This window comes from Cavia porcellus, unplaced genomic scaffold (genome assembly GCF_034190915.1).
Source record: "Cavia porcellus strain 051 isolate PalLab524CR breed Dunkin Hartley unplaced genomic scaffold, mCavPor4.1 scaffold_6, whole genome shotgun sequence".
Taxonomy (NCBI): domain Eukaryota; kingdom Metazoa; phylum Chordata; class Mammalia; order Rodentia; family Caviidae; genus Cavia; species Cavia porcellus.
This window is the reverse complement of record NW_026947489.1, coordinates 67,066,633-67,080,167: the sequence shown is the minus strand read 5'-3', so window position 1 is coordinate 67,080,167 and position 13,535 is coordinate 67,066,633. Positions and strand designations below refer to the sequence as shown.

Sequence of the window (13,535 nt, the reverse complement as noted above, 5' to 3'; positions counted from 1 at the left end):
AATGACCATGGTCCCAGGCACAGAAGCAGAGTGGAGCAGACGATTGAACAGGGGGGAAAAGAGGGAACCAACAGCAGGATAAAAGCATGGCAGAGATGGACCAGAGATGTTGGTCATAACCACTAGTGGAGATGGCCTCAATTCACCAGTAAAAGGAGTAGATCAAGAAACAAGATCCATCGATATGCAGTATACAAGAAACACATTAACTCAAAAGCAAATTCATAGACTGAAGGTCAAAGGAGAGAAAACAATGCTCCACTGAAAGTAAACCAGAAAAAAACAGATAGCTGGCCCATCAATAACAGAGCACTAACCTTACAATAGAGTCTTGAACTTTCTGAGTATTTTTCCATTGCAGACAGGAAATCACAAAGTGAAAGACTATTATTCTTTTGTTTGATTTTCTTTTTTGTGATGCTAGAAAACAAATCCAGAGCCTGTGCTTGCTAGGCAAGCACTCTACCACTGAGATATACAACCACACTCTATTTTTATTTGTTAAAAGAGAAAGTGGAACCTTAGGAAATATATTCAACTTGATCATGATATCCAAAAACAAAATTTGAGAGTTCATATTGCAAGTATTGCTTATATAACTCTAAAGCTCCATACTTATGGCCCATATAACATGGCTTTATTATTATACTTAAGAAGAATTTCCATGAAATTTATGGTTCCCTGATAGATACTTTTGGTAAAAGTCAAGATTTAGAAGTGGTTTAAGGGAAAATTAAAAGATAGTACACTCCTCATTTATAGAAATTTGACAAAATCTACAAAGCAACTCCTACAATTTTCAGTGCATATACTTTTAATTTACAATTGATCAAAATCAAAGACAGGCAATGAGTATTCCTAATGTTTCTGTGTCAGAACATATGCCAGACCAGCAGGGGCCAAGATGTGGACAAAACATTCACTTTCAGATGGCAATTTGAATTCCAGAGACTTTCATCTTTCACAAAGTATAGAGAAAGGTTATTTTTAGTTTTTGTTTGTTTGTTTGTTTGTTTCTTTTTTCCTTAAACAGACTGGCTCAGGCTTAATCCATGAGGCTTACGGAAAAATCCAAAGTGCATCCTCCAAACCTAAATGGTCCCCACCCCTCCAGCAGCAAGGCTTCATTGCCAGACTCAGCTCACCCATGCAATTTTATTTGTTCCTTAGGGGTGAGTCTGTTCCAATTGCTCTCGACTCTCATGTCTAAACAGATACCTGACAAAGCCACCTGACTGCCTGATTTTCATGAATTGGGTGAGACTGTCAGGGAAAAGCATGGGTTTCCCAGGTTAGAAGCAGACATAATAGAGAGAAAAAAGAAGCAAGTTTCTACCTGTGTTCTCCAGCCCATTACCTCACTGCACCCCTAAGCACTGTGAGAAAGGGGCAGCTATTTTGTCTCTCTCATACCATTTTCCTCCCAGGGTATGGTGTCATTGACAGAGTGACATGTCATGACAGCTAGTGTAACTGTGGCACTTGGAGGATTTTGCATGTTCAAGAGTAATTCCTGAAAAGAAGCATCCAGTCACAAATGTTCCATGAATGAGCAGACCACACTGGGTGGAAACTGTGGAAGGGTTGGCTTTATTGTTGGACCATCCATAGAGATGTCAAAAAATAAATAAGTAAATAAAGGGTATAAGAGTAGGGACATAGAAGGGAGTGAATTAGTGCTGGATGAGAACTACTAACAGCAATATATGTATGACCAAACAGAATGCAACTCATTCTTGACCTAGTCTACTGGGGAAAGGAGATACTGCATTATACAGATGTGCATGCAGGCGTTGAATCTGGACAAAAAAAAAAAAAGACATACCTGTGGGACTTCAGGCCAAAGAACTGTACATGATAAATTGAGATGCAGAAGAAAATAGAAAGAGAAAGCTATGGTAACAAGCATTGCTCTTGAATCCAACCATTCACTGTGCAGTGAATATCTTAAATAATCTGCTATAAACACACTGGGGGAAGAGCATATCACCCTCAGATCAGATGTGTAATAGAGACAAATTCTCTGGCCACCATGAAACTGATTTCAGAATCTAGAATGTCTTCACATTTTGTAGTCTTCTTGAAGTCCTATGTGTTACTTTTCTGTGGGAGGAGGAATCCTATTTATTGCTATTTTCCTTCAATCTGCAAAATCTCATGCGAGTTCACTGGCAGAATATAATCAGAAATATCTACCCAGAAAAATCTAGGAGATACAAATCCCAGGCTCCTTTCCTGTGAACCAGGGGAGAATTAATGAAAAGGCAGGGTGATACTGAGAGGAAAAGAATCTGAAAAACAGTCTACTTTACAGTCAATTCACCACTTGTATTTATTGCATTTCACTGAAATGAAAAACAATCAGTTTTATGATATACCATTATTTCCTGTGCAATTAATAAAGAAGAAACCTTGGAAATTAAACTAAGAATCACCATATGTTATAAATTAATCCTGATTTTAAAGAAAATGTGTATCTACAATAGATGAAATTCAGTTATTTCCAAAATGTCAGCAGTAACAAGTGTATCTTACTTCCACCTGACACACTGTGATTATTGGTCATACAATTATACAAGTAAACAAGGATTTCCTCTTTCTAAAAGGTGAAAACCCAAATGTCATGGGAAATTAGGTACACCTCTGTAATGTTTATGTCTCTTTTAGTTGACATAAGACTAAATGCCAGTGATTTGTTTGGAAATAGGACAGTGAGAATTCAGAAGCAAACAGAGAATGGAAAAGGTCAAGCACATTTGCGTGCTTCTCTTGGAATCCTGCTATTAATATCTAAAGAAGCCTGCATTAGGAAATGCAAATCTCAGGCTCCTTCCCTGTGAACCAGAGCAGAGCTTACTAAAAAGGGGGTTAACACTGAGATGCAAGCAATCTGGAGCAGTCTACCCTACCATCGACTCACCATTCACATTACTCCATCTCACTGAAACTGAGAACCAATCTATTTTACCATTATTTGCTAGTAATTAAGAAATACTGCCAATTAAATTATGAATAACCATATATTGCATGATTCACCCTGAATTTAAATATGCTTTATTGTAAAAAAAAAAAAAAGTGTATATTAGCATTTAAGTCTCTAGGATAACAGCCAAAAACCAGTTTTGCAAGTAGGAGAGTAGTTTCAAGCCAGCTATGGTCTCTTTTCTACGTTGCTAACTCAGATGAATTATTTCTAATAGATAAGGAAAAATCTCAGTCAGGGTAATACCTAAAGACCAGAGAGTGGAGTCATGAGCAATGGAAAACAATATTCACTTCAGGTAACAGCAAAAACAAGAGACCAGGAAGCTACTTCCAAAGAACATAGGCCACTGGAATTCAGGTACCTGGTGACATGTGCTGGGGCTGGACTTCAAAATGATTGTGGATGACGTGCTTTCATGGTTGGTCAGTTCCCAAGTTCAAAGGAAGGAAAATGGCCTTGCATAATTTATTAATTATGTAAATTAGTGTAAGAATAAATGAAGGTGGGGGGAGAGACACCCGGAATATTACAGTAGTTGATCCTCCCTCACCTAGGGACCATATTCAGCCAGATATGGTGACACATGCCTGTAACTCAGCACTCTGGGAGGTTGAGAAAAGAAGATCACAAGTTTGAGCTGAGCATGGATCACGTCTGAAGACCTTTTGAGAGAGAGAGAGGAGAGGGAGAGAGAAAGAAAGAATTGAAAAAGAATTGGGTATGTAGTTCAAGGAGAAGGCCCTGAGTTCAATGCCTAATAGTGGGGAAAAAATCCAAGAACTATTATTCAACTTTTTTTATAGCCATTAAACCTAGCATTAATTAAGGTGCAGCCGTACCTTCTTAGGGAAACGGCAGTTTTTCAAAGCGATCCTGCTTCTCCTCTCATGAGGTCACCCAGCTTCTTTGGGTATCTGCTGGAACCATGCACAATAGCTATACAGATGGCAAGTCCCTGGGGAGAGAGCTTTGTGTTTGTGTTGGCAGAGGGACAGGGACTGCAGCCTGGGAGAGGCACAAAAGAATCAGCACAGACAGAAGCTGGAGTAGGGAAAGGCATTTTGGTGGTGCTCTGCACACTTCCCATTTCCCTTTTTCACCCCATGCTTCCCCAGGAAGATGCTACTATGAGGAAGCCCCCAGCAGAGCCTGGACTGCAGGGTCTGAACAAGGAGGTCACATTGCGGTAGAAACACACACAATACAAGCGAGCGATCCGATGGTCTCTGTGAAGTTTCTCCCTCAACTTCTCCCATCTTCCTACTCTCCAACCTGAAGCTTAGCTCATTTGACAATCAAGGGACACAGGTCTGGAAAAAAAGACATGCTCAGGAGAGAAATACTGTGGTGCTCGTTGTGGTGCTTGTTACCTTGTTGAGTCTACACTCCCAAGTTATTTAAACAGTAACAGGATTTTCTGGAAAGGTGTTTTGTAACTATGATTAAACTCCATGACCAATAATTTTAATTAGAGGAGGTGATCCCAGGTGATCTGGATGGAAAGGCTCAATCAATTTCTTCCTTGATGAAGAAAACATTTCATAGCTCCACCCTTTGCCTGTGAACTGCACCCTATCCTTCTTGATAGCTGGCATTGTAATTTTGGTTTTGCTTTGTTAGCTTTGCAATCATAAATCTGTGCTACTGGTTCTGTTTCTCTGGTTGAACATTAACAGAAATACAAAGAAGTTTTCTGAAATACAGAGTCTCCCACCAGTAATAAGATGGTGGCAAATTAGGTGCTGATATGCCCAGGTGTTAACATCTCTCTATTCTTCGGAATGCCCTGAAATAGGATAGAATTATTTCTAATAGATAAGGAAAAACTCAGTCAGGGTAATACCTAAAGACCAGAGAGTGGAGTCATGAGCAATGGAAAACAATATTCACTTCAGGTAACAGCAAAAACAATAGACCAGGAAGCTACTTCCAAAGAACATAGGCCACTGGAATTCAGGTACCTGGTGACATGTGCTGGGGCTGGACTTCAAAATGATTGTTCTACAAGAGACAAGAACTTCATTCATGAACTTTTACCCAGTAAATGTAAATTTTACCCCCATAATCTCTTACTATCAATAAATAGAGTACACCCGCCCACTGCTTTTATTGAGGATTATTGGACTGTAAATGTACCATTTCTCTAAGGATAAGAATGCTCACTAATACATATCCCATACAGGGAAAAAATCCCATCAAACATGAGGGAAAAGGCTAAAAATTCCAAACTCATAGCCCAGTGGAAAATCACCAGGACATAGCCCACTCCAGTGATGCCTTTAGAAGCTACTTCTGTTCTTTTGTTAACTGGGCACATTGATCTAAATTACGGTTGAGTTCCACTCAGCTCTTCTTCTATTCAAACTGAAATACTTTCTTCTTTTCTTTTCTTTGTAAATTAAACTCTTTCTCTCTATTTTCATGCCTTTATCTCAGTTTTAATTTCTATTATCTCTGAAGAAGTTGCTCTGCATATACTTTGTCATCCCCAACCACCATCAAAATCACTAAGAAGCCACAGGGAAGAAGTCAAATTTTAACTCTTCCCCACAAACGCACAAAAACACGCACAGAAGCTGATATCTCAGGAGCTGGTGGCAGAGGAGCTCAGAGGACGAGACCTATCATAATCACAACTGATGTAAAAGATACACATTAAACAAACAATCTAGAGGAAACACATCTAGTGAGCCAGATAGAAGACATTTTTTAATTAACTGTTTAATTCAGGGTGAATCATATGATTCATCATTGATTGTCAATATTTCTTAATTACTAGAAAATAATGATGCATCATAAAAATTGATTCTCAGTTTCAGTGAGCTGACATAATTATGAATAGTGGATTGATGGTAGGGTAGACTATTCTGGTATCAGATAGATACTGAAATTGCTTCCATCTCTCAGTATCATCCCATCTTTTGAGTAAACTCTCCCTTGGTTAACAGACAAGGAACCTGAGATGTATATTTCCCAGAATCATTTGTTAGATTTTTCTGGTCATATTTTGACAGTGAAAGGTACTCACATGAAGTTTGGCAGATTGAAGAAAAATAGAACAAGAACAATAAATGGGATCCCTTCTCTCCAAACCAGACAAGGCATAGGATCTTCAAGCAGATTACAGCATGTAAAGTCACTCTGAGAATAGAATAGATGAGTTTCATGGTGGCCAGAGAATCTATGTCTATTACAGGCCTTGGCCTGAGGGTAGATGTGATCTCTACCTGGTGTATTTACAGCAGTTTATTTAAGGCATTGACTATACAGGAAATGGTGGGGTCAAGAGCAATGCTTGGTCTATTGCTTTCTCTTTCTACTATTTTCTTCTGAGTCTCAATTTTTCATGGACAGTTCTTTGGCCTGAAGCCCCAGAGACACCTCTTTTTTTGTCCAAACTCAATACCTGCATGCACACCTGAATAAGGCAATGTCTCCTTCCCTCTGTAGACCAGATCAAGAATTAGTTCCATTCTGTTTGGTCATATACATATTGCTGTTAGTAGTTCTTATCTGACATTAGTTGACCCCCTTCTCTATTCCTATTATTTTTTAAAATTAATTTTATTGGTATAATTTAGATATATATAATGAGCATATTCATCATTGGGAATTTGTACATGAGTATTGTATACTTTGATTTCTCTTTTTTTTCTATTTCCCTGCCCTCCTCTTCAAAATATCATTTCCTCTTTATTTATAAAGCTTTATTTTCATTTTATCATTCTTTTTATTTTCCTTTCCTTCCTCCCTAGTTCCTTTTCTTCCTTGCTAGTTCCCCTTTCCTTTTCAACAATTTCTTTCTACTTCACAATATCTATTATACATTTTGATCCTTATTAACACTTTCAATTTCTCACACCAGAGAAACAATGTGATATTTACATGTGTGGCTGATTTATTTCACTTAAAAGTATCGCTTCAAGGGCCATTCATTTAGCTGTACATGTCGCCAGTTTATCCTTCTTTCTTTACTCCATTGTAAAAAAAAAAACACATCTTTTTATCTATTCATCAGTTGATGGACATTTGGATTGTTTCCAAGATTTAGCTTTTACAAACTGTGCCACTATAAACATGGGTGCACACATATCACTGTGCTATGATGCTTTTAATACTTTCGGGAAGACACTAAGAAGGAAATTAACTGGGTCAAATGGGACCTCTAGTCCTAGACTTTTAAAGAATCTCCACACTAATTTCCAATGGTTGTACCAATCTACACTTCCACCAATAGTAGAGAAGGGTTCCTTTTTCCCCAAAGCCCCATCAGCATTTGTTATTTGTTAACTTCTTAGTAGAAGCCTTTCTTGAGCAAGATGAAATTTCAGTGTTTTAATTCGTATCTCTTGAATGACCAGTGATTTTGAACATTTTTCATACATTGATTTGCCATTTGTACTTCTTCATCTGAGAAGTGTTTATTGATTTCAGATGCCCATTTTTTTATTGGGGCTTTAAATTTGGGAGGGTGATTTTATTCAATTCTTTATATGTTCTAGATATTAGTCCTTTGAAGAACAACTGGTTACAATTTTTTCAACACTGTGGGTTGTCTCTTCACTCTGCTGCTGATTTCTCCTGCTGTACAAATGCTTTTTAATAAGATGAGATCCAAGTTGCTGATTCTTGTAGAATTTTCTGTGCAATCAGGGTTTTGTTCATGAAGCCTTTGCCTATACTTATGTCTTCAAGATTTTTCCTGTACTCTCTCCTAGCATATTTTGCATTTATGTATTAATATTTATATCTTTGATCCATTTTGATTTTAGTTTAGTGCCAGGTGATATACATGGGTATAGTTTTAGTCTTCCACATATAGAAATCCAGTTTTTCCAGCATCATTTATTAAAAAGTCTGTCTTGTGCTTGCTTTGCAGCACATATACTAAAACTGGAATGATACAGAGATTAGCATGGCCCCTGTGCAAGGATGACATGCAAATTCGTGAAGCATTCCATATTATTTATTGGATTTTATTATGTGTGATAGTATAAACAAAAACTTTTATGGATAAGGAGATAATATAGCAACCATTGTTTGTTTTCTGTTAGTTGATTCTGAATTCCCTGTAATACTTTCATTCTCTTGAATGATTTTATACTATTGTGTTATGTTTGATACTACAGGGTATGAAGGTATACTCAAATATTTCAAGGAAAGAGACACTATGGTAGCTACTGTTATGTCGGATTGTCTTGTGGTGAAATACTATGTTGCTTAAATTGTTCTGTTCTGATCTGTTTTGTTATGTCCTCTTTTATCTTAATCTTTTTAAAATAAAAAAAGTCTGTCTTGATGGAGCTGGGAAGATGGCAGATCAATAAGCAGCAAAGTAAACAGCGTTTCTGAGAGAAACAGCTCAGATGCTGGAATAAAACATCCTAGAGAAGACCAGATAGAAGAAGATAGATCCCTTCGACCCAGGAAGAAACTAAAGGAAAAAGAAAATTGTGGAAGGAAGACTGTAGCCAGACACGTTCTCACTGGAGCTGGTCCCATTGTGTATGAAATGCTACCAGAATCTGAAGACGCATGATTGCATTGAAGTTGGAGGCTGGCGAGTCTGAGGGCCTTGGCAGGAGGACACAGTCACGGAGAGGTGGGCAAGGCAGAGAACAGCACCCAGCTTGGAGATCTGTACCGGCTCACGGTGAGTGTGGAGAAATCAGTCCTCCAGTGGGAGTGGGTGATTGGTCAAGCGACGTTTTGGAGTTGGGCAAAATAATTCTGTAACCAGAACTGCAGCATCTTTAGTCAGCCACTCCTAGTGCAAAGAAGATTGGTAAGAATTGCTTGGACTGAGTCCTGCCCCTGTGCATGATCCAATAGTCAAGGATGAGGTCTCATTGAAGCTACACCTAACAGGCCCCATCTGCACAGAACACACTAACATGGTGAAGACTCCCAGTAGTTAACCAGCTCAGAAGGGAGGGGCCAGCCTGCCCCACCCCCGCTTGTAATTCAGTGGTCATCAGCTGGGGAGGGCAGCAATCCCTAGCCAGCATGGTTCAGAGTAATGTCGCTTGACCAATCCTTCAAAAAATACTGAAGGACATTCTAGAGAAAGAAAAAAAGACCATGGCTTCAAGAACAGCAACAGAGGAGGCTTACTGAACTGGGCAAACAGTGGAATAAAGGGGAAAAGTACACAACCACCTGCAGAAAAATAGTATGGCAGAGACGAGGCAGAGAAGATTGGTCATAATCGCTAACGTGGATGGCCTCGATACAATCATAAAAAGCAACACAGGCAGAGGGGATCAGGAAAAAGGGTCCATCAAGATGCTCTATATAAGAAATATATTTAACATGAAAGAGGGTTTATGGACTGAAAGGCAAAGATGAGAAAATAATGCTCTGTGTGACAGGGAACCAGAAAAAATTCCATCAGCTACAAATTGGTTGGACAAACAGAACACTTTTATACAATGGAGAACTACTCAGTCATAAGGAAGGAAACCCTTGAGGATCTTGTAGGTAATTGGATACAAGTTGAGACCAAGCTCAGGGTGAAAAGGTTCAGAATCACTTAGGTAAATAGCGAGTTGCCTCCCTAACCCCAAAACTAAAGGAGTTAGTGGAATACAAAAATGTACAGTGTACCCTGGGAAAGTGAAAGGTGAGGAATTGTCTAAATAGGGAAGGCAGAGGACATTGGCAATCTTGTATCATGATTTGAAACCCATATTGCTTTCATCACTCTGTTTAGTTTGGTTTTATTCTGTTCATTTGTCTACTTGTACTAGACTTGAGGGCTAGACAGCTATTCCAAAGACAGCAGGATATACTATGGTAAACATTTTAAATTTCCTATTAACTTAATCTGAAGCTCTGTATTGCTTTCATTGCCTTGTTTTGACTGATTTTATTTGAATCTGTCTTGTCTGATCATCATCTTGACTGATTTTATTCTAATCTGTTATGTTTGATAGTATCAAGTCTGAGAGTATAGGTAACTACTCTGAAGACAATAAGATTCACTTTGATACCCATTCTGGCTTGACTATTACCCTCTTTTTAAGTCCTATAATGTCTCCCATGTTTTGTTTTTATTGATTTTGTTCCATATTGATATGTTCAATTTTATTGTACCTGATTATATGGGCAATTCTATTGAAGATAACAAGAGACATCATGGTAACCATTGGAAATCACCTAGTATTGTGGTTTTAAATTGTGTACTATGTCCATCCTTTTGTTTTGAATTACCCCCTTTTGGGTTTTTTTTTTTTCTCATTTGGTTTTATTCTTTTCAAAATAAAAAAAAATTTTAAAAAGTCTGTCTTTCTTCCAGTGAATGTGTTTTGCCCTTTTGTTAAAGATAAGGTGGCTGAGTGTGTTAGGAGTTCTTTCTGCATCTTCTAATCTGTTCCACTGATCCTCAGATCTGTTTTATTTTCCCCGTACCATGTTGTTTTTATCACAGTATCTCCACAATATAATTTCAAGTCAGGGAATTGTGATACTCCTGCCTTACCTTTGTTGCCCAGAATTGTTTTTGCTATTCTATATCTCTTCTGGTTCCAAAGGAATTTTAAGAATGTTTTCTCTAGACCTGTGAGATATGCTAATGGTATTTTGATTAGAATTACACTAAATCTGTACAGCAATTTTTGGGAATATAGCCATTTTCACTATGTTGGTCCTTCCTACCCAAGAACAAGGGATCTCATGGTTTTCTGATACCCGCTTAGACCTTCTTTTCTAGAGTACTGTAATTTTCAGTGTAGTGATCTTTTACTTCCTTTAGATTGATTTCTGAGAATGTCATTTTTTGATACTATTGTAAAAGGTTGTTTCCTTAATTCCTCTCTCAGTGAGTTTGTTTTTTGTGTACGGGAATATTGTTGATTTTTGAGTACTGACTTTGCATCCAGCTGAATTTGGTTAATAAATGTAGAAGTCTTTTAGTGAAATTTGGAATTTTCCAAGTAGAGTACCACATTATCTGCAAACAAGGATAATTTAACTTCTTTCTTCCCTATCATTATTATTTTATTTCTTTTTCCTTTCTGATTTCTCTGGTTAATATTTCCAGAACTGTATTGAATAATGTTGTTTATAGTCTTGTTCCTGATTTTAGAGTGAAAGCTTTCAGCTTTCAAACATTTAGTATGATGTCAGCTGTTGATTTGTCATAGTAGACATTATGAGATTGAGATAAAGACTATTCCAATTTACTGTTGAGTTTGTGTCATGAATGGTTTTTCTGCATCTATTGAGATGATCATGTGATTTTTATCTTTGGCTCTGTTAATACCATGTTTTACATTTATTGATTTTCATGTATTGAACAATCCCTGCATCCCTGGGATCCTACTTAGTCATGGTATATAATCATCTTGATGATTTGCTGCATTCTGTTTGCCAGGGTCTTACTGAGGACTTTTGCATCTATTCTTTAGGGAGATTGGCCTGTAGTTCTCTTTTTTTGGTTGGATCATTTTCTGGTTTTGGTATCAGGGTAATGCTTGCTTGCAGGAATGAATTTGAGAGTTTTGCTTCCCTTTAAATTTCATTAATGAGTTTGAGAAGTAACAGCATTAGGTCTTCTCTAAATTTCTTGCAGAATTCATCAACCCAAGCTGTGAATCAATCAGAGCCTGGGATTTTGTTTATTAGTAGGTTTTTAATTATATCTTCAATTTCATTGATATTGATTTATTTAGAATTTTTATATATTTTTATTTGATTTGGTAGTTTGTATGTGTCTAGGGATCTTTCCATTTCTTCCACATTTTCTCTTATTGGAATACAAGTACTCAGAGTAGGTATAGATGATCTGAATTTCCACAGGTTCTGTTGTGATTTCACCTTTTCATTCCTAGTTGAATGGACTTGAGTCTTTTCTTTCCTTTTTTTTAATAAGGCTGAGTAAGGGTTTATCAGTTTTAATCCTGTTTCTTTTTATTGACAAATTGAGACCATTTACATTGATCTTTAAACTAATATGCATTGGCTTATCCTCATCATATTATTTGCCTATTGTTGGTTCCCTGTGTGTCCTCTCTGTTTAATTGCTTGCCTTGACTAATGTGTTCCTTTTATTGGTGTTCTTAGAATCATGGTCTTTTTACATCTTTCTAAAATATTCTTCAAAACATTTTATTTAATCTTTAAAAGAACAACTCTTCAATTCATTGATTCTTTGTTTTGTTTTCTAAGTCTCGATTGCATTAATTTTTGCTCTGATCTTTGTAATTTCCTCCCTCATATGAACTTTGGGCTTGAGTTGCTCTTCTTTTTCTAGAAGCCTGAGGTTCAACATTAAGTTGTTTATTTGAGCTTATTCTATTTTCTGATATGGGTTTTTACCACTATAAATTTCCCTCATAGGACTGGTTTCACTGTGTCCTGTAAGTTCCAATGTATTGGATCAGCATTATGATACAATTGTAGAAACTGTCTAATTACTTTCTTCATTGTATCTGTGACTCATTAGTTTTTCAGGAGGGTACTATTTAATTTCCTCACGTTTATGAAATTCTAGTGGTTCCTTTTGCCACTGATTTCCAGTTTCATTGCACTATGATCTGACAATATTCACAGAATAACTTCAATTCCCTTGCATTTACTTAAGCATGTTTGTTCTATGAGCTAGTATGTGGTCTAGTTTGGAGAACATTCCATGTGCAGCTTGGAAAAATGTATATTCTGACATGGTGGGGTACACTCTGTAGACATCTTCTAAATCTATTTGTTCAAAAGTTTGGTTCAGTTCCAATATTTCATTGTTGAGTTTTTGTATAAGCGATCTATTTGTGAAGTGGGGTATTAGGGTCCCATTATAATTGTATTGGTGCTTATGTAATTTTCATGTCCATTATTATTTGTTTTATGTAGATGGGTCTGAAGGTATTTGGCACATATATACTTATGGTGGTTATCTCTTCCTCTTACATTGTTCCCTTAATAAGGATGTAGTGATATTTTGTCTCTCTTAGTCAGTCTTGGCTTGAAAACCACATTGCCTTCAAAAAGAATGAATACTCCTGCTTTTTGCATGTTCCTCTCACATGGAGTATATATTTCATTCTTTGACTTTCAGCCTATGTACTCCTTTTTTAATTAAATGTGTTTCTTGTATGCAGCACATTTTTGGGTCTTGCTTCTTGACCCTAAAGTGGTAGCTCATGGTGGTTTTGGTTTGCATTTTCCTGTTAATTATTAATGTTGAGCATTTTTCATACATTTATTGAGCATTTATATCTCCTAATTGTACAAATGTCTATTCTAGTCATTCACCACTTTTAAATTGGGTTATATTACTAGAATGGGAGAAAATATTTATACATCATGTGTAAATTTACATTCTGTGGGTATAGTTTTATTTTCCTGATAGTGTCCTTTGATGCACAAAATATTTAATTTTGATGAAGTCCAATTTATTTCTTCACATGTTTCTATTTTGGGTGTCAGATTTTTCAAATTGCAGCTCAGTATAAGATTGCAGTAATTTATATCTAAATATTCTAAGAATATAGTAGTATTAGTGCTTACATTTAGGTGTTGGATCCATGTTGAATCAAATTTTGTTTATAGTGTG

The 13,535-nt window shown here is 36.9% G+C and overlaps 1 non-coding gene across 1 annotated transcript; it reads left to right on the top strand.

Moving 5' to 3' along the window:
* The first annotated feature begins 7,850 nt into the window (after window positions 1–7,850).
* Window positions 7,851–7,953, top strand: LOC111756827 (U6 spliceosomal RNA). Its single transcript, XR_002791236.1, has one exon. It is a non-coding gene; the product is annotated as a U6 spliceosomal RNA (small nuclear RNA).
* The last annotated feature ends 5,582 nt before the right edge of the window (window positions 7,954–13,535 follow it).